The sequence below is a fragment of the Ovis canadensis genome, chromosome 17, assembly GCF_042477335.2.
Source record: "Ovis canadensis isolate MfBH-ARS-UI-01 breed Bighorn chromosome 17, ARS-UI_OviCan_v2, whole genome shotgun sequence".
NCBI classification, from domain to species: Eukaryota; Metazoa; Chordata; class Mammalia; order Artiodactyla; family Bovidae; genus Ovis; species Ovis canadensis.
This window is the reverse complement of record NC_091261.1, coordinates 67,306,188-67,329,984: the sequence shown is the minus strand read 5'-3', so window position 1 is coordinate 67,329,984 and position 23,797 is coordinate 67,306,188. Positions and strand designations below refer to the sequence as shown.

General features: G+C 39.1%; 1 protein-coding gene across 10 annotated transcripts in view; it reads right to left on the bottom strand.

The window, feature by feature from the left end:
* The window catches only part of TAOK3 (TAO kinase 3), a 186,371-nt gene that overhangs the window by 98,563 nt on the left and 64,011 nt on the right, over positions 1 to 23,797 (bottom strand). For 4 of the 10 annotated variants that reach the window (XM_069557949.1, XM_069557953.1, XM_069557954.1 and 1 more), the window contains one exon: positions 4,134 to 4,213. The exons of the other annotated variants lie outside the window; for them this stretch is intronic. The gene's annotated coding sequence lies outside the window, so the exon portion shown is untranslated. The remainder of the gene's footprint in view (positions 1 to 4,133; positions 4,214 to 23,797) is intronic. 10 annotated transcript variants of the gene reach the window in all.

Below are 23,797 nucleotides of genomic sequence, written 5' to 3'. Positions count from 1 at the left end.
TGCTCCACAAACTCAAGGAGGGCTTTTAGGAACCTCCAATCTACAACTATGGTTTTTCAAGTGGTCATGTATGGATGCGAGAGTTGGACTGTGAAGAAAGCTGAGCACTGAAGAATTGATGCTTTTGAACTGTGGTGTTGGAGAAGACTCTTGAGAATCCCTTGGCTGCAAGGAGATCAAACCAATCAATCCTAAAGGAAATCAGGCCTGAATATTCATTGGAAGGACTGATGCTGAAGCTGAAACTCCAATACTTTGGCCACCTGATGCAAAGAACTGACTCACTGGAAAAGACCCTGATGCTGGGAAAGACTGAAGGCAGGAGGAGAACAGGATGATAGAGGATGAGATGGTTGGATGGCATCACTGACTCGATGGACATAAGTTTGAGCAAGCTCTGCAAGTTGATGATGGATGGGGAAGCCTGGTATGCTGTAGTTCATGGGGTCTCAAAGAGTCAGACACAACTGATTGACTGAACTGAACTTAAGTCATTCATAGCCCAGAGGATAAGAAACAAACTTGGATTTAGAGCATTTCAGTTTTTAACTCTGTCTCATTACTCAATTCCTTCTATTCTAAGTCCTATATGTTTAAGCTTTTTCTACATCTACAAAATCTTAGTTTTCTTATGAGTTTAATCAATGGCATAATGACCCCAAAGCAGTGTTTAACTATTCATTCATCATTTACCGGATACCTGCTATGCTTAAGGACATCATGCTATGTGTTAAAAAATACATAACCCTGAAATGTGTTCACCAGAAAATAATTCTCTAGAATAAGTGCATGTTCCAAGTACTACAGAAGTTCAAAAGAGGGAAAGAGAACTTCTAACTCTAAGGAGTAGAGGTTGGGGATGGGCAGGTGATTGATGGCTTCATGGTAGAAATAGCATTTGGAATGCTATGTTATGAACAGGAAATAACTGCAGCTTGTAGCATGTACTGGCAAGTAACTAAAGGGGTTGTTTTGCAGGTTCAGGATAGGATCCTTTGGAAACAAACCTGGAAGAGTCTAAAGGATATGGATTGTCCAGGTCAAGACTGAAGACCATGCAAAGAATTTTAAGCTTTTTAACTGTAAATAATGAAATCATTTGATATTAAAATTAGTCTTCAAGAATGACACTCTAATTGTTTGGGAGTAATATATAGGTTAGAATTGAAATAGTATATTTAAAAACATTATGCACACATCACAGAAAAAAATTGGAAGAATACAGACCAAAATGTTAACAGTGATTACTCTGGGTATTGGGAATATAGGCACTTTGTTTTCTTTTTCCTTTCTGTATTTCCTATATTTTCTCCATTGTAATAGAAAAAGTAAGCTAAAAATGTCTTTAAAAGAATGGACTGAAATAGGACACTACAGCAGGAAGGTCAAGTTAGGGCTACCAAGCAAGAAAGAATGATAATCTTCTTCTATAATGTTGGGAATAAAATTGAAACCAGAAGGCAAGTACCATGTCTTCGGATTCAAGAATAAGACAGTAATAACATGGCCGCAGAACCAGCAATTGATGGGCTACACAACATGAAAAAGATACAAAAGTCAAAGTTAGCTCTGAGGCTCTAAGATCAAGTGAAAGAGAAGATAACTGTTCTATAAACAAAAATAGGGAATTCAGCAGAAGGCACAAGTTTAATAGTTGAAAGATGGTAAGTGTATCCCAGCCAAAATGATGTTTAAGTGCCAGATGGGCATCCAGGTAGAAATATACAGCAGGAGAAAATAAATACAGGCTGAAGTTCAGGGGAAACAATGGAGTCAGAGATTCAGATGTAGAATTATTTGTGTAAGATAGATAAGAAACTCAAGAGGGAATGATGGTAACTTTGGCAAAAATTGCAGACAGAAAGGCTGAGAATAAAATTTGGGAGAAATATTTAAAGTTGAATCCTTAGTGATATTATATAAGTACTAAATACAGTATTTCTATAATTATGCATTCACTCCATTTTATATATAATCAAAAGGTAAAAATGACTTCTCTGAGCTTAACAAATTAAGATGAATAGTCAAAAGAATAGTATCAGAAATAAAATTTATGGAATTAACTGGCAGTTCAGTGATTAGGACTCTGCATCTTCATTGCTGATGGCCCTGGTTCAGTCCCTGGTCAGGAACTAAGATCCCATAAGCCATGTGGCATGACCGAAAAAAAAAAGAGAGAGAAATTAAATTCAAATTTTATAATAAATTGGCTTTTGCTTCATGCCAATTATATATATGTGTGTGTGTGTGTGTATATATAAGTTCCCTGTTTTTCTGTCCTTGGAAATGTATTTTGAAAAAAGAAAATACGTGCAGTACAGCAATAAAATGAACCAAATGACTGGTAATTGTTAAGTTAACCTGTATATTTTTTACATTCTCTTTATAATCAGAATTTTAGATTTGGAATGGATCTAGCATGGTTCAAGTAGTTTCTAAATAGTTTAGCAGCAATGCATTGGTGTCATTATGGTCTCAATTGAATTAACGATCAGAAACTTGCAGTGTGGATTGCAAGCATCCTGATTCAGTGGAAAGAATTCTGAGTGAAAGACAGAAGTCTTTGGTCCTAATCCCATATTGGTCCCCAAATGGCTTTTCATAATTAATTAAGTTATTTAATTTCTCAAAGTCTCAGTTCCCTGGTCGTGGGGCTAACTCAGATAATCTCTAAGTTTCATTCAACTCTAAAAGTCTATGATTATGTATGATATTACTTATATGTGCATTCTAAAATATGAAACAAATGAACCTATCTAAGAAACAGAAACAGATTCATGGACATAGAGAACCTATCTGTGGTTGTTAAGGGGGAGGGAGTTAGGGGAGGGATAGAGTGAGAGGTTGGGACTAGCAGATGTAAGGTATGACATGTGTAATAGATAAACAAGGTCCTAAGGAGTACGTCAAGGCTGTATATTGTTACCCTGCTTATTTAACTTATATGCAGAGTACATCATGCAAAATACTGGGCTGGATGAAGCACAAACTGGAATCAAGACTGCTGGGAGAAATATCAATAATCTCAGATATGCAGAGGACAGCATACATAATGGCTGAATTTGAAAAGGAACTAAAAAGCCTCCTGATGAAAGTGAAAAAGATGGCTTAAAACTCAACATTCAAAAAACAAAGATCATGGCATACAGTCCCATCACTCCATGGCAAATAGATAGGGAAATCATGGCAACAGTGACAGACTTTATTTTCTTGGGCTCCAAAATTACTGCAGATAGTGACTGCAGCTATGAAATTAAAAGACCCTTGCTCCTTGGAAGAAAAGCTATGACCAATCTAGACAGCGTATTAAAAAGCAGAGATGTAATTTACTTTGCCAACAAAGGTCCACCTAGTCAAACATATGGTTTTCCCAGTACTCATGTATGGATGTGAGAGGTAGACTATAAAGTAAGGTGAGTGCCACAGAATTGATGCTTTTGAACTGTGGTGTTGGAGAAGACTCTTGAGAGTCCCCTGGACTGCAAGGAGATCAAACCAGTCAATCCTAAAGGAAATAAGTCCTGAATATTCACTGGAAGGACTGATGCTGAAACTGAAACTCCAATACTTTGGCCACCTGATGTGAAGAGCTGACTCATTTGAAAAGACCCTGATGCTGGGAAAGACTGAAGGCAGGAGAAGGGATAAGGATGAGACGGTTGGATGGCATCACTGACTCGATGGACATGAGTTTGAATAAGCTGTGGGAATTGGTGATGGACAGGGAAGCTTGATGTGCTGCAGTCCATGGGTTTCAAAGAGTCAGGCACAATTGCGTCACTGAACTGACTGACTGACTATATAGCATAAACAGCTAGACTCAGTATCTATGATGAACCATAATGGAAAAGAATATTTTTTAAAAAATGTATGTATATGTATAACTGAATCACTTTTCTGTACAGTAGAAATTAGCAAAGCACTGTAAATCAACAAAACTTGAAAAAATATGTATGATTATGGCATATTGATTGGTTTTAAAATCTTACTCAAATACACACACACACATACACACAGAAAGTGTCCTGAGTTCAATATAACTGAAATTCCCAGTAATCTTCACTTTAATTGTTCCAAATTCAAATAAAAGAAAAGCTAAAGATAAAAACCCTTTTAGTCTCTGTGAATTTTACCTGCCATTGATGAAGGTATACTGCAAGAGTCCTGTATTGACAACTTTTGACTCCCTGCTACAGGATTACAATGCCAGGCACTGGAGATAAAAGAACATGCAGCAATAAGTGCTTTGAAAATAAACCATCTTAGAGCTAATGAAGGATTATCTGGCATGCAATTTTTCTAAAATGCCACAGCTATTAGCACGTTCTTTTCTCATTTGTTTGTTGGGACAATTTCTCTCCTGTCTCCACTTTGTTGCCCAGAAAGCTTTAGGGACCTTAAAAACCCAGACTTAGGGATCCTAAAACATCAAAATTAAATTGTGTATACTTAAATTTGGGGCTTTCCCAGTGGCTCAGTGGTAAAGGATTTGCCTGCAATGCAGGAGCCTCAGAAGACACAGGTTCAAATCCCTGGGTTGGGAAGATCCTCTGCATGAGGGTATGGCAACCCACTCCACTAATCTTGCCTGGAGAATTCCCATGGACAGAGGAGCCTGGTGAGCTACAGTCCACAGGGTCACAAAGAGTTGGACATGACTTAAGCGACCTAGAACATATACTTAAATTTATACTTACTTTTATGGAAAATGGCCTACTTAGCATCTGCTATGCATTGAATTATATACCCCTCAAAATTCATATTTTGAAACTCAGCAGTGGCCACAGAATTGGTAAAGGTCAGTTTTCATTCCAATCCCAAAGAAGGGAAATGCCAAAGAATGTTCAAACTATCACACAATTACGTTCATCTCACACACTAGCAAAGTAATGCTCAAAATTCTCCAAGCCAGACTTCAACAGAACTTGAACCATGAACTTCCAGATGTTTAAGCTGGATTTAGAAAAGGCAGAGGAACCAGAGATCAAATTGCCTACATGTGTTGGATCACAGAAAAAGCAAGAGAATTCCAGGAAAATATCTACTTCTGTTTTACTGACTACACCAAAGTCTTTGACTGTATGGATCACAACAAACTGTGGAAAATTCTTCAAGAGATGGGAATACCAGACCACCTGACCTGCCTCTTGAGAAATCTGTATGCAGCTCAAGAAGTTCTAACAACAGTTAGAACTGGACACGGAAAAAGAGACTGGTTCCAAATTGGGAAAAGAGTACGTCAAGGCTGTATGGAGAAGGCAATGGCACCCCACTCCAGTACTCTTGCGTGGAAAATCCCACGGACGGAGGAGCCTGGTAGGCTGCAGTCCATGGGATCGCTAAGAGTCGGACATGACTGAAGCGACTTAGCAGCAGCAGCAAGGCTGTATATTGTAACCCTGCTTATTTAGTTTATATGAAGAGTACATCATGTGAAATGGCAGGCTGGATGAAGCACAAGCTGGGACCAAGATTGCCAGGGAGAAATATCAATAACCTTAGATATGCAGATGATACCACCCTTATGGCAGAAAGCGAAGAGGAACTAAAGAGCCTCTTGATGAAAGTCAAAGAGGAGAGTGAAAAAACTGGCTTAAAACTCAACATTCAGAAAACTAAGATCATGGCATCCGGTCCCATCACTTCATGGCACATAGCTGGGGAAACAGTGGAAACACTGATGGACTTTATTTGGGGGGGGGGGCTCCAAAATCACTGTGGATGTTGATTGCAGCCATGAAATTAAAAGATGCTTACTCCTTAGAAGAAAAGTTATGACCAATCTAGACAGCATATTAAAAAGCAGAGACATTACTTTGCCAACAAAGGTCTGTCTAGTCAAGGCTATAGTCATGTATGGATGTGAGAGTTGGACCATAAAGAAAGCTGAGCATCAAAGAATTGATGCTTTTGAACTGTGGTGTTGAAGAAGACTCTTGAGAGACCCTTGGACTGCAAGAAGATCAAATCAGTCAACCTTAGAGAAAATCAGCCCTGAATATTCATTGGAAGGACTGATGCTGAAGCTGAAACTCCAAAACTTTGGCCACCTGATGTGAAGAACTGATTCATTGGAAAAGATCCTGATGCTAGGGAAGACTGAAGGCAGAAGAAGGGATGAGGATGAGATGACTGGATGGCATCACTGACTCCACGGTCATGAGTTTGACCAAACTCCAGGAGTTGGTGATGGACAGGGAAGCCTGGTGTGCTGCAGTCCATGGGTTCATAAAGACTTGGACGTGACTGAGTAACTGAACTGAACTGAATATTCTTTGTGACTATATTTGAAGATTGAGCCTTTGGGGAGTAATTTAGATTAAATGAAATCATAAGGATGGGGAATATCTGTTAGGATTGGTGACCTTAGGAGAAGAGGAAGAGAAGAAAGATCTCTCTGCACAACACATACCTCACACACGTAAGGAGGAAATGCTGTATGAGTACAACCCCAGAAGGTGAACAGGAAGAGACCTCACCAGAAAACTTAACACTGGCACCTTGTTCCTGGACTTCCCACACTCTATAACTGTGAGAAAATAAAATTTCTATTGTTTAAAACACCCAGTCTATGGTCCTTTGTTATACCAGCCTGGGCAGACTAAGACCGCCTCCTTAATCAATTTTTGGACCAAGATTTCAGTTTACTAAACTAATAGTCAAAATGTATTTTTTTTTCAGGTAGCTAGAGAAACTAATCCTTTGATAATCCTTTTCCATTCAAAAATATATCTTCATAATTCAAAGCATTTGGTAGGGAAATATTATTTTTTGAACTACAAGAAAAAGTTTACAATTACTCCATTAGTTTCTACCAAATAACTTAAAAAAACATAAATAAATATGGTAATTAGAGCACACATACTTGATTAAGTGTAAAATCTTAGCCTAAAATCGGTTTCCTAAAACTCTTTGCATTTATTTGACCTTTCAACAATACTACTCTGAATGAGAACCTCAAATGTTTAAATTCCACAGATAGAAGTGATTACAAGTACTTTCCTGTTCAAGTATTTAAAGCAATTTCTTCATACTTGAGTGATTTACTTGAAAGTCAGAAAGTGAATGAACCCTATCAGTTCTCTATATACCAGTTGATTAAAAAAAAAAAACAAACCTCTGTAAAGCTGTTTATGAATGGAATCCATTCCCAACACTAATGCCAGCATTATCAACCTGAAAATAAAATCTCACCACACCACTCTCCAGCTTAAAACCCTTTAATCCCATCATGTATAGGATATAAAATCCAAGCTCCTTGTAATCAGATGGCAAATAAAATCCTCTGTGATCTGCTCCTTGTCTGCTCCTGAACTCTGTCCTTAGTAACTTCAGGGCCTCACCCTGGACGCCCAGCTATCTCAGACTGCTTCCCTGGGATATCAAGAAGCATCTGTTGGCAAACTCTTTTCTTCTGAGATATCTAGAATTTCTTCAAGAATCTGCTCATAGTACCTCATCAGAGAAACTTCTCTGATTCTCCTCCAAGCTGAGGTGGGTTTTTTCCTTTATGTTTGCACAGAAGGGCACTGTGAACATTTACATACATGGTATAAACATTTATAAACATGGTATAAAGATTTAGGTTGTCTTAGGTCAATGTTTCTCCATTTGGACCCTACACTGCTAGGAACAAGGGATCATATTTCTATCACCAGTGCCTAGCAAACTTGTTGGTACACTGCATTTGACCAAAATATGTTGTGGAATTATACTAATTCAGATACCAAATACACTAAGTCATTTATGATTTTAAGGATATTATGGCAAATTTTTTTTTTGTTAAACGATAACCATCACTCCTCCAAGTGTTTTTGAATTACTGTGTCTCCAGGTTGCTTTACTTCAAAATGATCTTGACCTTCATTTTGAAAATTTATAACTTTATTGAACTACCTGGTACAAATGTCAATAATTTTAGAGTTGTCAGCACTCCCAACTTACTTGTTCAAGAGCCTATTTTTAATGGGTGTCTTAAAGAAACTGGCATCTGGTAATACATCATTTAAACATTGAGAAACATCCCTGGGAGTTGAAATTAGCATGTATTATTTTTTTAAGTGAAATAAAATATATATTACATATTACACAAAAATTTAATACCATTATACTGTATTTTTTCCACATGGACAGTTATAATGCATGGCATCTTTGCATTAAGCAATTTAGAATCCATTCCTTAGGGCTGCCTTCCATCTACAAGGCAAAAATTTCACTTATATTGGTTTACAGGACTTCAACCTTTTATTCAGTCTTTTTCTTTCAGAATATTCATTCATTATTGCTTTTGACAAATGAACGAGCTTAGAACAAATATAAAAGAAAAAATCAACAAGCATTTATTTTAGACTATTATAGGCACTAAGGAAAGAAAGAAGTAAAAGCTGCTTTCATTAGTAGGGCCTAGTTAAAGGTAATCAAGAGTCATAATCGTACTGACATTTATTCAAAGTTCACTATGTACCAGGCATTATATATTACCTCATTTAAACTTTAACACAATACCATGAAAGACTTACCATTATAGATATCAGTTTACAGATAAAAATCTGAGACCCAACTTCACAGAGCTAGTGTAATGTAGAGCTGGGATTTAAATCTAGACTGTTCAACCTCAAGCTCATTTTCTCAACCACTATGGTATAGTTCAGTTCAGTTCAGTTCAGTCGCTCAGTCGTGTCCGACTCTTTGCGACCCCATGAATTGCAGCATGCCAGGCCTCCCTGTCCATCATGATCTCCTGGAGTTCACTCAGACTCACGTCCATTGAGTCCATGACGCCATCCAGCCATCTCATCCTCGGTCATCCCCTTCTCCTCCTGCCCCCAATCCCTCCCAGCATCAAAGTCTTTTCCAATGAGTCAACTCTTCGCATGAGGTGGCCAAAGTACTGGAGCTTCAGCTTTAGCATCATTCCTTCCAAAGAAATCCCAGGATTGATCTCCTTCAGAATGGACTGGTTGGATCTCCTTGCAGTACAAGGGACTCTCAAGAGTCTTCTCCAACACCACAGTTCAAAAGCATCAATTCTTCGGCGCTCAGCCTTCTTCACAGTCCAACTCTCACATCCATACATGACCACAGGAAAAACCATAGCCTTTACTAGACAGACCTTAGTCAGCAAAGTAATGTCTCTGCTTTTCAATATGCTATCTAGGTTGGTCATAACTTTTCTTCCAGGGAGTAAGCGTCTTTAAATTTCATGGCTGCAGTCACCAACTGCAGTGATTTTGCACCCCCCCAAAATAAAGTCTGACACTGTTTCCACTGCTTCTCCATCTATTTCCCATGACGTGATGGGACCAGATGCCATGATCTTCGTTTTCTGAATGTTGAGCTTTAAGCCAACTTTTTCGCTCTCCTCTTTCACTTTTATCAAGAGGCTTTTTAGCTCCTCTTCACTTTCTGCCGTAAGTGTGGTATCATCTGCATATCTGAGGTTATTGATATTTCTCCTGGCAATCTGGATTCCAGCTTGTGTTTCTTCCAGTCCAACGTTTCTCATGATGTACTCTGCATATAAGTTAAATGAGCAGGGTGACAATATACAGCCTTGACGTACTCCTTTTCCTATTTGGAACCAGTCTGTTGTTCCATGTCCAGTTTTAACTGTTGCTTCCTGACCTGCATACAGATTTCTCAAGAGGCAGGTTAGGTGGTCTGGTATTCCCATCTCTTTCAGAATTTTCCACAGTTTATTGTGATCCACACAGTCAAAGGCTTTGGCATAGTCAATAAAGCAGAAATAGATGTTTTTCTGGAACTCTCTTGCTTTTTCCATGATCCAGCAGATGTTGGCAATTTGACCTCTGGTTCCTCTGCCTTTTCTAAAACCAGCTTGAACATCAGGGAGTTCACGGTTCATGTACTGCTGAAGCCTGCCTTGGAGAATTTTGAGCATTATTTTACTAGCATTTGAGATGAGTGCAATTGTAGTTTTCAGTTAAATTGCTATATAAAAGATTTCAGAAATTAATGACTTGATAAATTATAAAGGATTCCATCTAGCCAACAATATTCCTGAATGCATTGGAGAAGGAAATAGCAACCCACTCCGGTATTCTTGCCTGGAGAATCCCAGGGATGGGGGAGCCTGGTGGGCTGCTGTCTATGGAGTCGCACAGAGTTGGACACGACTGAAGTGAAGCAGCAGCAGCCACTTAATCTTTTTTACTTTCTTTACCAAACCAGAAGATCAAGCCCCTCTGTCTAAAACTTTCTTTTCACTTCGTGCTTTAAAACAAAAAAAGTCATCATTGAGAATTTCTCTTCAGCAAATAGTAGCGTGCCAATTCAAGACAAGGGAAGCCTAAGTATTCCAAAATCTTCTGTATAGGAGGTAATCCTGTCTTGGGACTTTCAGAGATGCCTTAATAAACAAGAAAGTATTTAAAACTTTAACTCTTGCCTAATTTCTAATGTTGAAAGAATAACTCAGCATTCTTAGTCACTTTTAATTTTGCTTTGCCACTGGCAGAAGGGCAAGCGTCCATATATGCTGACAGGATACATGTTAGAGCAGTTTAATCCCGTTGAAAGTTGCCTTACACTGTTTCAGCAATTCTCTCTCACAGGAACTGCTGTCTTCAAAAATATATGAACCTACATCTATTATACATAGTATATAAGCAAACAAATAGCAGTACTAAAATGCCTTTAAAAAGTAAACAGTCTTTTAACAACTGACCTGGGATAGCTTCAAATTTTTAAATTAATTTTGAGTGGTAGAAAAAGTATAAACGCAACTGAATTTAATATCCAAAGGAAAACTTTTATCCTTTATGTATTTAATATGTAGAAGGACAGACAAACCACATAAGCAAATGATACTTATAGTAAATTCAATCTCTTCCTAAATACACCTTGCTTCCAATCTCATGGACCGGAGAAGAGGTGAACTAGTGAACCGCTAAAGAAACTTAGCTCTTTAGGTGTAAAGAAAGAAAGGATGAAAGACAGGATGAAAGAAAGAAAGAAGGAAGAAAGAAAGTGAAGACACTCAATTGTGTCTAACTTTTTGTGACCCCATGGACTGTAGCCTACCAATACTCCATCTATGCAATTTTCCAGGCAAGAATACTGGAGTGGGTTGCCATTTCCTTCTCCAGGGGATCTTTCCAATCCAGGGTTTCAACCCAGGTCTCCGGAATTGCACACAGATGCTTTTCGATCTGATGATCCACCAAGGAAGCCCTGACTGAAACAAGGCTTCTCAATAAATTATTCCTTAAATTTATTTCAACGGTGTAGAAAGAAAACGCTTTCTAGGATATAAAAGAATTGCCAATAATGTGAATAAATCTGTTCAGTCCTTCAATTTTTAGTCCAGTCAATTTTTAAGAAAATCTTAGACCAATTTTGACAAATACAAAAATTCCATGCCATTTTAGGACATCCCTGGTGATCCTGTGGCTAAGACTCTCAATTCAGTTCAGTCGCTCAGTCGTGTCTGACTATTTGCAACCCCAAGGATTGCAGCACACCAGGCTTCCCTGTCCATCACCAACTTCCGCAGCTTACTCAAACTCATATCCATCAAGTTGGTGATGCCATCCAACCATCTCATCCTCTGTCATCCCCTTCTCCTCCTGCCTACAATCTTTCCCAGCATCAGGGTCTTTTCCAATGAGTCAGTTCTTCGCATCAGGTGGGCAAAATATTGGCGCTTCAGCCTCAGCATCAGTCCTTCCAATGAATATTCAGGACTGAATTCTTTAGGATTGATTGGTTTGATCTCCTTGCAGTCCAAGGGATTCTCAAGAGTTTTCTCCAACATCACAGTTCAAAAGCATCAATTCTTTGGTGCTCAGCTTTCTTTAGAGTCCACGTCTCACATCCATACATGACTACAGGAAAAACCAAAGCTTTGACTAGACAGACCTTTGTCAGCAAAGTAATGTCTCTGCTTTTTAATATGCTGTCTAGGTTGGTCCTAACTTTTCTTCCAAGGAGCAAGCATCTTTTAATTTCATAGCTGCAGTCACTATCTGCAGTGATTTTGGAGCCCAAGAAAATAAAGTCTGTTACTGTTTCCATGGTTTCCCCATCTATGTGCCATGAAGCGATGGGACTGGATGCCATGATCTTCGTTTTTTGAATGTTGAGTTTTAAGCCAGCTTTTTCACTCTCCTCTTTGACTTTCACCAAAAGGCTCTTTAGTTCCTCTTCACTTTCTGCCATAAGGGTGATGTCATTTGCGTATCTGAGATTATTGATATTTCTCCTGGCAATCTTGATTCCAGCTTGTGCTTCATCCAAACCAGGATTTTTCATGACATACTCTTCATATAAATTAAATAAACAGTGTGACAATATACAGTTTTGATGTACTCCTTTACCAATTTGGAACCAGTCCGTTGTTCCATGTCTGGTTCTAACTGTTGCTTCTTGAGCTGCATACAGATTTCTCAGGAGGCAGGTAAGGAGGTCTGGTATTCCCATCTCTTGAAGAATTTTCCAATTTGTTGTGATCCACAGAGTCAAAGGCTTTGGTGTAGTCAGAAAAGCTGTAGATGTTTTTCTGGAACTCTCTTGCTTTTTTCTATGATCCAACGGATGTTGGCAATTTGATCGTTGATTCCTCTGCCTTTTTTCAATTCAGCTTAAACATCTGGAAGTTCATGGTTCATGTCCTGTTGAAGCCTGAGTTGGAGAATTCTGAGCTAGTGTGTGAGATGAGTGTAATTGTGCGATAGTTTGAACATTCTTTGGCATTGTCTGTCTTTGGGATTGGAATGAAAACTGACCTTTTCCAGTTCTGTGGCCACTGCTGAGTTTTCCAAATTTGCTGGCATATTGAGTCCAGCACTTTACCAGCATCATCTTTTAGGACCTGAAATAGCTCAGTTGGAATTCCATCACCTCCACTAGCTTTGTTTGTAGTGATGCTTCCTTAGGCCCACTTGACTTCAGACTCCAGGATATCTGGCTCTAGGTTAGTGATCACACCATCATGATTATCTGGGTCATTAAGATCTTTTTTGTATAGCCCTTTTGTGTATTCTTGCCATCTCATCTTAATACCTTCTGCTTCTGTTAGGTCCATACCATTTCTGTCCTTTATTGTGCCCATCTTTGGCTTCCTTGATAGCTCAGTTGGTAAAAATCCGCCTGCAATGCAGGAGACCTTGGTTCAATTCCTCGGTGAGGAAGATTCACTGGAGAAGGGATAGGCTAACCACTCCAGTATTATTGGGCTTCTCTGGTGGCTCAGCTGGTAAAGAATCAGCCTGCAGTGTGGGAGACCTGGGTTCGATCCCTGTATTGGGAAGATCCCCTGGAGAAGTAAAAGGCTACCCACTCCAGTATTCTGGCCTGGAGAATTGCATGGACAGTCCATGGAGTCGCAAAGAGTCAGACACGACTGAGCGACTTTCACTTTGCACAATATAGGAGGGATAAGATTCTATGCCACAGCTACCAGTTCACATCCCTCATCTAAAGGTCTCGCATGCCTTAACTAATATCGAGGATCCTGAGTGGTGCAATCAAATATATAAATATTTTTTAAATGTCATGTCCTCTTTTTAAATGATTTAAAATTTCAAAAGACCTCATTTGCACCCATTCTGAGTAATACACTGCACTTCCAGAGTTAGGAATCATTGTTCTAGTATTAAAAATGGGAGGAATGGATATAATATGATTAGAGTAGGCAACAGCTAATACATAATCTTCAGCTTCTAATTGATTCAGATCTCCTAGAATGCCCTGGTATGATATACTGCCAAATGACCAGATTTTATATGTGTGTGTTTGAGTGAGAATATTTGTGTCTTAGATGCTTCAAGGGAACGAGGAAGAGAAAATGATAAAAAGAAAACATGGCAAAAGCTTAAAACCTGGTGAAACTAGGTAAAAGATACATGGACCTTTTCTGAATTATAACTTCCTTGCATTTGAAAAAGAAATAAAAAGGAATAGAATGAGGAGACTGGTAATCATCTATCTTTAATTAAACAGCAGTTTAATTTTTACTTTGACAATATAGCATCTTAGGCCAGCCATTTAACCTCTGTACCTCAGTTTATTTTTCTGTAGAATGGGTGACATTTATACTGTTTTCATGGTTAAAATATGTGACATTTCATTACTATATATACATTCTAAAACTCTGGAAAATGCCCAAGTATTTATTTACACCTAAAAGTTTAAAAAGAATGAATATTTCAAACCACATTTAGCTTACTGCATCTAGCTATTGAGTACCTACAGTAAATTTAATATAGATTGGGAAAACTGAGTTACTATATATGATTATGGATTTTTAAACAACTATGATATGGGAAGAAAAACCGACTAATGAAATAAAGCCACTGATCTATTTAGCTAGCACCTCAATGTTTTAGAAAATAGACAACTACATATTTAAGAGGCTGTCTTTGGGTAGGAAAGGCACTATTTCCTGTGCCAGTTTCTATTACTTCCAATGTCTTTCACTACAAAGCTACACATGTTTTCTTATGTCTCCAGTCCTGAGTTTGCTACCTACTCCCGGAAAGATTTCTTCTTTCTCATGATTAAGAAGAATTTTTAAAATGATGTATATTGGCCACAGTCACTGCAGAAGTGAACAAGGTAAAAAGTTGCCCTGCTGCTACTGCTGCTAAGCCGCTTCAGTCGTGTCCGACTCTGTGTGACCCCATAGACGGCAGCCCGTCAGGCTCCCTGTCCCTGGGATTCTCCAGGCCAAAAATACTGGAGTGGGTAGCGATTTCCTTCTCCAATGCATGAAAATGAAAAGTGAAAGTGAAGTCGCTCAGTCGTGCCCGACTCTTAGCGACCCCACGGATTGCAGCCTATCAGGCTCCTCAGTCCATGGGATTTTCCAGGCAAGAGTACTGGAGTGGAGTGTCATTGCCTTCTTTGAAAAGTTGCCCTAAGAACTAGAATAATGGAAGGTAAAGGGCTTAAAGAGTGAGTTTTAAAAAACTCAGATACCAGTCATTGGTTAAAGAAAGAGAGGTCATATTATGACAACTATTAGTCAAATGTCCTAAGGTTAAATTTTATGTGATCTGCCTTTCCTTAATTGCCTGACTGTATTCCACATCATTCTCTGCTCCTTTTTGCCACACCTCAGCCACACTGGCTTGTTTCACACCTCACGGCTTGACTGGGCTGGTTCCTTCTGGACGTGAAGATCTCTGCTCAAATGTTACCACTTCAGAGAGCCCCTCCCGGAATACCCTTATCTAAAGTACTTTTTCTTCTTCTCATTGACTATCACTATGTTTTCCTTTACATCGCAGCACTTGAACTTACCTGAAATTATTTTATATGTATGTTTATATTTTTATTGTTTCTCCTCTGTTATTCCCTGTTATATAACAGGCATTTGACAAGTATAGTTGAAAGAATAAAGGAGATACCCAAATTATGTTCTTTTACTGGGATCAATCGCATGGAAAAAAGTTATCTGCAAAATTCTACTAACAATTCAAAAATAACTACTGTCTACTCAGATAAAGCACACTGTTTAAAGTGTAACAAAAATATAATATTCAGGAATGTGAACGGCACAGTTGGTAATGCCAGGTTATATATAAGGTGCTTTTTATTTTAATCCAAACTACTGTACTTCTTGGGCTTCCCTGGTGGCTCAGATGATAAAGAATCTGCCTGCAATAAGGGAGACCAGGGTTCAATCCCTGTGTCAGGAAGATCCCCTGGAGAAGGGAATGGCTACCCACTCCAGGATTCTTGTGTGCTTAATTACTCAGTTGTGTCTGACTCTTTCAGACTCCATGGACTGTAGCCTGCCAGGCTCCTCTCGGGGGATTCTCCATGGGAATTCTCCAGGCAAGAATACTGGTGGATTCTGTTTATACTGGTGTATAAACAATACAGGTGGATTGTTTATAGCCCGAGGCACCAGGGAAGCCCAGTACTCTTGCCTGGAGAATTCCATGGACAGAGTATCCTGTGAGGCTATAGTCCATGGGGTTTCAAAGAATCAAACATGACTGAGAGATTCTCTCTCTCTCTCTCTCTCTCACACACACACACACACACACACACACAGTCGAAAACGACTGAGTGACTAACACACACACATACACACCATTTCTCACAAATAGGGAGTCAATCCATATTTCAACACTTCCTTACGAAGTCTCTCAAATTCCAAGGCGCTCTCACAAATTCTTTTGAACCATAAATTATTCTTTGGGGAAGACATATGCTTTGAAATGACCCAATTAACACTACATTAATTGGATGCTTACTGAGGTCACTGAAAATAAAGGGAAGTTTAGCAATTAACTATTCTTAAGGCTGTCACCGTCCAGTAATTCTGGACCAGGAATTCTCAAACTCTGCTGTGCATCTATTACCTGGTATCCTGTTAAAATGCAGATTCTGAATGACAGTAGGTCTGGGGCCAGGGATTCTGTATTTCTAACAAACTCCCAGGCAGTACTGGTGGTTTATGGACTACACTTTGAATTGCAAGGCACAAAATGAAATTGTAAACAAGGCTCTATTTTTATAATTAAAAACTGTGTTTTGACGTTCATTAGAAAGGAAAAAAATGTGCTAGGCAGCTGAAAGCTACAAAGGGAATGGAGCTTTTCATAAAGCTTTTACTAATAATTCATCTTTGTCCCCCCATAAATTCAAGTTCACATTTATAAACCAGATTTTTTTTCAAGGCAATGCCTTTACCTGGAATTAACTACTTAGACTTAATTAAATACAAAAAGGAAAAATCCATTTATTATATTTAAAACTATTATTCTCTACCTCCCAATAAGCCAAATAATTTCATTTTAATCAGCATACATGGAAGCATTACAGTTAGAAAGAGAACACTAATTTTGGTAGTAATATCTGGACAACTTTACTAGTCAAAAATATTTTTCCTCCTTTTAAATTCTTGGCATCTCTCAGGAAATCATTAGCCAATACGTAAGTTTCTAAGTGATATCTTAGATTTTTTAAAAACATCAAGTAGCTAAACACTATATAAGATTAAACTGAAATGATAACTATATCAAAAAAGTTAAACCAAAAATTGGAATCCCCCAAATATATAAACATGAAAATCAAACTGAGTAGGACCCTCTGGGACCTTTCCGGGTTAAAAAACCCCTCCATGTCACCTGTTTCTTGTTCACAGAAAAAAAATGTCTTTAGTCTTGGAGACCTTCCCAGAGTTCCAGATAACAGACACAAGTAGTTAATGATAAGAACAACAGAGTCACAGGACTTCTAGTTCCTCCTGAAGGGACATAGATAACAGTCTCCAGCATACCTTTGAATTGCTCTAGCGGAGGACAGTGACTACAGGCTGACCACAGGCACATAGGCCCCAGACTAGTTTGAACCAGAAGGTTAATGACTGAGATTCCTGAAACATGACCCTGTTATTTCACCACCAACAAAACAGAAGGATGTCCAGGAGTTGCTCAGGCACCCTGCAACCCTCACCTCTAAGGCTACTTTAAAACACCCTTCCCAGAAATCCAGCAGGGAGTTGGGTCTTTTTGAGTGTGAGCTGCTCATCCTTCTTGCTTGACATCCTGCAATAAACACTATACTTTTCTTCACCAAAACCAGTTGTGAGAAGACTGACTTTGCTGCACAATGGGCAAGTGGACCCAAGTTCAGCAGCAATGATCTTTCCAAATCTTGGAAGAACATTCATTTGTTTCAGCACTGTTTTTCCTCCTTTCATAAGTAAACTTCTTGTAATTTAACACACTTAACACTTAACAGACTCATATAACCTTTTATAGCTATCTTGAGATCAGCACATGGTACCCATTTTTTAGAAAAAGATCATGGTTCATAATGACAAATCAAAAAAGGCACAAATGTGTTCTGAGATGCTTTTAATGGGTCTATGGTACTTAAGGTTTCCCACAATTTTGTGAACCATTATAAACAGAGTTCTATTCGTGTTCAGTTTAAGTTACTAACAGTTGTTTCTTGTTTTTTTTTTTTTTTTAAGTGTTTTATTCTTTGTGGCTGACAACTAGGGGTAAAGAACAGTTATAATATAAAGGCATTCCTTTAAGTCTCTGTTGAAGGAGTCAGGCTGATTTGACAGAGCTCAATTCGGGGGCAGTGGGTATTTTTTGCTTTCCTCTCCATCCATCTCTTAACCATGTCCTGTAATTAAAGCCTAACGTACAAATCGAGCAGGATTACTGGGCAAGAGCCATTTCCGGAGGGTATGAATTGCTTCTGTGCTAGTTCTAGAATATCAGCTGGGAAACATCATCAAAAGGAAATCAAGGCAATTCCTTTGCTGATAAGGAAATTGTAAAGAATCTCTTTAGGACTAGAAACTGCCAGTTCAGTAATGCAAATGCCCTTGTGTTTATCTCAACAATAACAATCTCCCCATTTACTATTTAGCAAAGATTGAAACAGCAAAACCAAAAACTCAAAACATGGAAGGTGTAAAAGAAGTCTCTTTATTGCTCAGTACTTTGGCAAGCATAATACCACATTTGCATCTGTCTGAGTGGTAACTTCCAAAAGTCTGAGAAAATAAATGTGAGCTGAATATCAATCAACAAGAGAGATAATTCTGAGCAACTGTGTGTTGTGTGTGGAGGGCAGGGGTTGAGTACCAAAGAGGTGAACATTAAGCAGAGTGAAGAAAGCTCACAAAACTAAAACTCAGTAGCTTTAGCTCCTGAATAAAGATGAACTCAGAGCTAGTTTTCTAAATCATCTCGCCATGTTAAATACACACACACTGAAAAAGCTTCAGTACATTTAAGGATGTTTTGTAAAGCACCCTTTTCTTCCTGAATTCTGCTATTCTTTCTGTTCCTCAACAATTATGTGTGTCCGTGGTCTAATTATTTCCTCATTCTCTGCTCATCTCTCCTTTCTTAAGACCCTCCCTTCCTCTTTTTTTTTTTTTAAATCTCCCTCATACAGCCAGAAATGAGCAAATCCAGTTCTCTTTCAGTATTCATGTTTTAGTTAGATTCATATTTTTTGTGCCTTCTCCATTAGTACTCATTCACAACTGCCCTGGTTTCCTTGGTGCCTGATAAATGTTAGTATGATGCCACAAGTAGCTGGGAAATGTCACTCAAGAAGGCTTGATTACAGTGGCAAAGAAGTGAAAACATCAAAGCAAAATAGCTAATGGAAACTTAAAAAAAAAAAGTCCTCACATTTAGCTGAGTGCCTACGAGGTACATGGAGGGAACTCAATAATAAGTTTGCTTCAGTGTTTGTGTGGAAATTTTAAAGACCTTTCTTACCACAAGCAACCTTGTACTCTGCAGCTAGACTCCTCCCCAAGCTAGAAGAATTCATGAATGGTGATTGAGCAAGGAGTTTTTTTTCCCTTTCATTTAAATTTCCAGGTATTAAAATCTGAAGCAGTGGTCAGGGTAAGTGAGAGTTCAAAGCATGACAAGAATGACTGCATTAAAAATAAAAAAGGCTGGAGATGATCCTATTATGATATATATATTTTTCTTCTCAGATCATCCCTCTTCAACTTCCACAGAATTACATGACTTATGAACAATATTTAAATTAAAAATGTCTCTTTTAGAATTTTGGTATGCTTTCAGATATTTTACTCATAGATGTTTTCTGTCATCCTTTGTCTCCATTTACTCATCTTTCAGTTAAGTTCAGTCACTCAGTCGTGTCCAACTCTTTGCGACCCCATGAATCGCAGCACGCCAGGCTTCCCTGTCCATCACCAACTCCTGGAGTTCATCCAAACTCTTGTCCATCGAGTCGGTGATGCCATCCAGCCATCTCATCCTCAGTCATCCCCTTCTCCTCCTGCCCCCAATCCTTCCCAGCATCAGAGTCTTTTCCAATGAGTCAACTCTTTGCATGAGGTGGCCAAAGTATTGGAGTTTCAGCTTTAGCATCAGTCCTTCCAATGAACACCCAGGACTGATCCCCTTTAGAATGGACTGGTTGGATCTCCTTGCAGTACAAGGGACTCTCAAGAGTCTTCTCCAACACCAGAGTTCAAAAGCATCAATTCTTCGGCGCTCAGCTTTTTTCACAGTCCAAATTTCACATCCATACATGACCACAGGAAAAACCATAGCTTTGACTATATGGACCTTTGTTGGCAAAGTAATGTCTCTGCTTTTCAATATGCTATCTAGGTTGGTCATAACTTTTCTTCCAAGGAGTAAGCGTCTTTTAATTTCATGGCTGCAGTCACCATCTGCAGTGATTTTGGAGCCCCCAAAAATAAAGTCTGACACTGTTTCCACTGTTTCCCATCTATTTCCCATGAAGTGATGGGACCAGATGCCATGATCTTCGTTTTCTGAAAGCTTTAAGCCAACTTTTTCACTCTCCTCTTTCACTTTCATCAAGAGGCTTTTTAGTTCCTCTTCACTTTCTGCCATAAGGGTGGTGTCATCTGCATATCTGAGGTTATTGATATTTCTCCTGGCAATCCTGATTCCAGCTTGTGCTTCCTCCAGCCCAGCATTTCTCATGATATATTCTGCATATAAGTTAAATAAGCAGGGTGACAATATACAGCCTTGACATACTCCTTTTCCTATTTGGAACCAGTCTGTTGTTCCATGTCCAGTTCTAACCGTTGCTTCCTGGCCTGCATATAGGTTTCTCAAGAGGCAGGTCAGGTGGTCTGGTATTCCCTTCTCTTTCAGAATTTTCCACAGTTTATTGTGATCCACACAGTCAAAGGCTTTGGCATAGTCAATAAAGGAGAAATAGATGTTTTTCTGGAACTCTCTTGCTTTTTCCATGATCCAGCAGATGTTGGCAATTTGATCTCTGGTTCCTCTGCCTTTTCTAAAACCAGCTTGAACATCAGGGAGTTCAGGGTTCAGGTATTGTTGAAGCCTGTCTTGGAGAATTTTGAGCATTACTTTACTAGTGCGTGAGGTGAGTGCAATTGTGTGGTAGTTTGAGCATTCTTTGGCATTGTCTTTCTTTGGGCAATTTCACTCATCTTTAAGTGGGGAAAATGAAACATAGCATGACTTTCTGCACACACAGATCAAGGAAGGAAATTAAAGTAACCTGTGCCGTCCTCAATAAATGGATCATATCTACATTCTGCTGGAGGGGTCAGGAGGAAGAACAAAAAGGTTAGTAAGAGGAAAAAATAGGTCAAGCCCTAGGTTTCAAAATAAATGATGGTGCAGGTTTTGGCTATCTCATCTCTACTGCCAATTACTGAAGGCAGTTTAGATGCTAGCTAAGAATATTAGCTCAGATACAAGATTACCTGTGTCCTAACCGAGCTTCTGCCTGACTTACAGCGTGGTGAAGTAACTTAACTTCTCTAAGCCTCAATTTCTCATGAGTTAATACGGACACTAAAAACACCCATAACTTATAGGCTGTTATAAGGATTGCATGAGATTTTTCAAGGAGAAGGCTAACTGTCACACATCAAGACCCACTTAAATTCATCAGCAATATTGCTGGTGGAACTTCCCTGATAGCTCAGTTGGTAAAGAATCCACCTGCAATGCAGGAGATTCTGGTTTGCTTCCTGGGTGGGAAAGATCTGCTGAAGAAGGGATAGGCTACCCACTCCAGTATTCTTGGGCTTCCCTGGTGGCTCAGCTGGTAAAGAATCTGCCTGCAATGTGGGAGACCTGGGTTCAATTCCTAGGTTGGAAGATCCCCTGGTGAAGGGAAAGGCTAACCACTTCAGCATTCTGGCCTGGAGAATTCCATGGACTGCACAGTCCATAAATGGCAGTTCTTATTTTGTACGTAAACTGATACTCCTATAAATGCATGCTCAGTCATGTCTTATTCTTTGTGACCCCACAGACTGTAGCCCGCCAGGCTCCTCTGTCCATGGAATTTCCCAGGCAACAATACTGGGGTGGGTTGCCATTTCTTCCTTCAGGGGACCTCCTGCATTGTGCGCAGATTCTTTACTGCTGAGCCCCTGGAGAAGCCTCTCCTATAAATAGTATGTTCTTAAAGGAACAGGGTGTCTTTCTAAATCCCCAAAGTGTCTCTTATACTAAATATTCTGTATGTTGTAGTCCATGCTTAAAGACAATAATCACAGTATCTACTCTCAGAAAGATGGCTTGCTAAGATGCCAGTGCTTTGCAATGGATAAATCCAAAATGAAGAAATAATGCTAAGGCAGACTCTACCTGTTGGTTACCTGTCTAACAATCACGTCTCATTATTCTGCTAACAGAATGATTTTCTACCCTGTGGTGATACAGGATAAGCCACAACAGGTATAAGCTAGTTGTGGTAATATTTTAATTGTCATCGCCAGTGATTGATCTGGGGTGAGCATGTGCTCCAGTTTGGCCCAAGAGAACCTGAGAGGATGTCTGCTAGAGGTTTCTGAATAAGTAACCTGTGTGTATGTGAGTACCTAGTGAAATAAGCACCTAGTGAATAAGTGAAATGAGGACCTAGTCAGTAAGTATCTAGCGAATAAATACCTAGTAAAAACGAAATCTTCCCCATCTGCACAAAGAATTAGTAAGTTAGCAGTATTTGTTATTTATCCAGTGTGTACAATTCTAGATAGACAGTTTCAAATAAGTATAAAATTTCCAACAGTTCTCATTCATTTTTTCATGGTATGTTTCTAAAATGATGGGGGACAATAAGTAAAAAACTATAGGGAAGTAACAAAAACACATATCAGATAGACTTTTCTACCTGTGTTAGACTTGTGTAAGGATTAGGCATGTATGTGTATATCCCTTGGGAAAAATACTATATCAGCTGATGTAAGGTAAGACAAGGAAGTAGAAAAGAAATTAAAGATGGTTTCAAGTCTGAGTGATTAGGATGATTAAAGTGTCACAACTAAATCACTAAAAAGGAGTACATTCTGAGGTAATTCTGATGAGGTCTGCTTTAAACAGGTTGAGTTCAACACATGAAAGCAAGATAACTCAGAGCAAGCAGCTGGAGGAACAGGATACAATGTCAATTTCTTTTAAACTGAAGTACAGTTAATTTACAATGTTTCAGGTAGACAGCAAAGTGATTGTTTTATACACACACATACACATATATAATTTTTCAGATTCTTTTCGATTATATTATAGGTTATTAAAGACACTGACTATAATTCCCTGTGCTATACAGTAGGTCCTTACTGTTTGTCTATTTTATATACAGTAATGCATATTTGTTAATCCCAAACTCTTAATTTATCTCTCTTCATAATGTCAACTCTCAAAGTGTTGATTTTGATGTCACTAGCATAGAACTGCCAATTGAAATTAAGAACTCTACATGGGAGAGAAGAGTGTGAAGAATGGGCAGAGAACTAATATCTAAGTGCCAGAAAAGCTCAGTTAGTTTAATTGGTGGCTCCACCATGTATTGGGCTTCCCTTGTGGCTCAGCTGGTAAAGAATCTGCCTGCAATGCAGGAGACCTGGGTTCGATCCCTGGGTTGGGAAGATTCCCTGGAGAAGGAAAAGGCTACCCACTCCAGTATTCTGACCTAGAGAATTCCGTGGACTGTATAGTTCATGGGGTTGCAAAATCTTCCCTGATAACTCAGTTGGTAAAGAATCCACCTGCAGTGCAGTAGACCCTGGTTCAATTCCTGGGTTGGGAAGATCCTCTGGAGAAGGGATAGGTTATCCACTCCAATATTCTTGGGCTTCCCTTGTGGCTCTACTGGTAAGGAACCCACCTGCAATGCAGGAGACCTGGGTTCTATCTCTGGATTGGGAAGATCCCCTGGAGAAGGGAAAGGCTACCCACTCCAGTATTCTGGCCTGGAGAATTCCATGGACTGTATAGTCCATGGGGTCGCAAAGAGTCAGACACGACTGAGCAACTTTTACTTTCACCACCATGTATTAGCT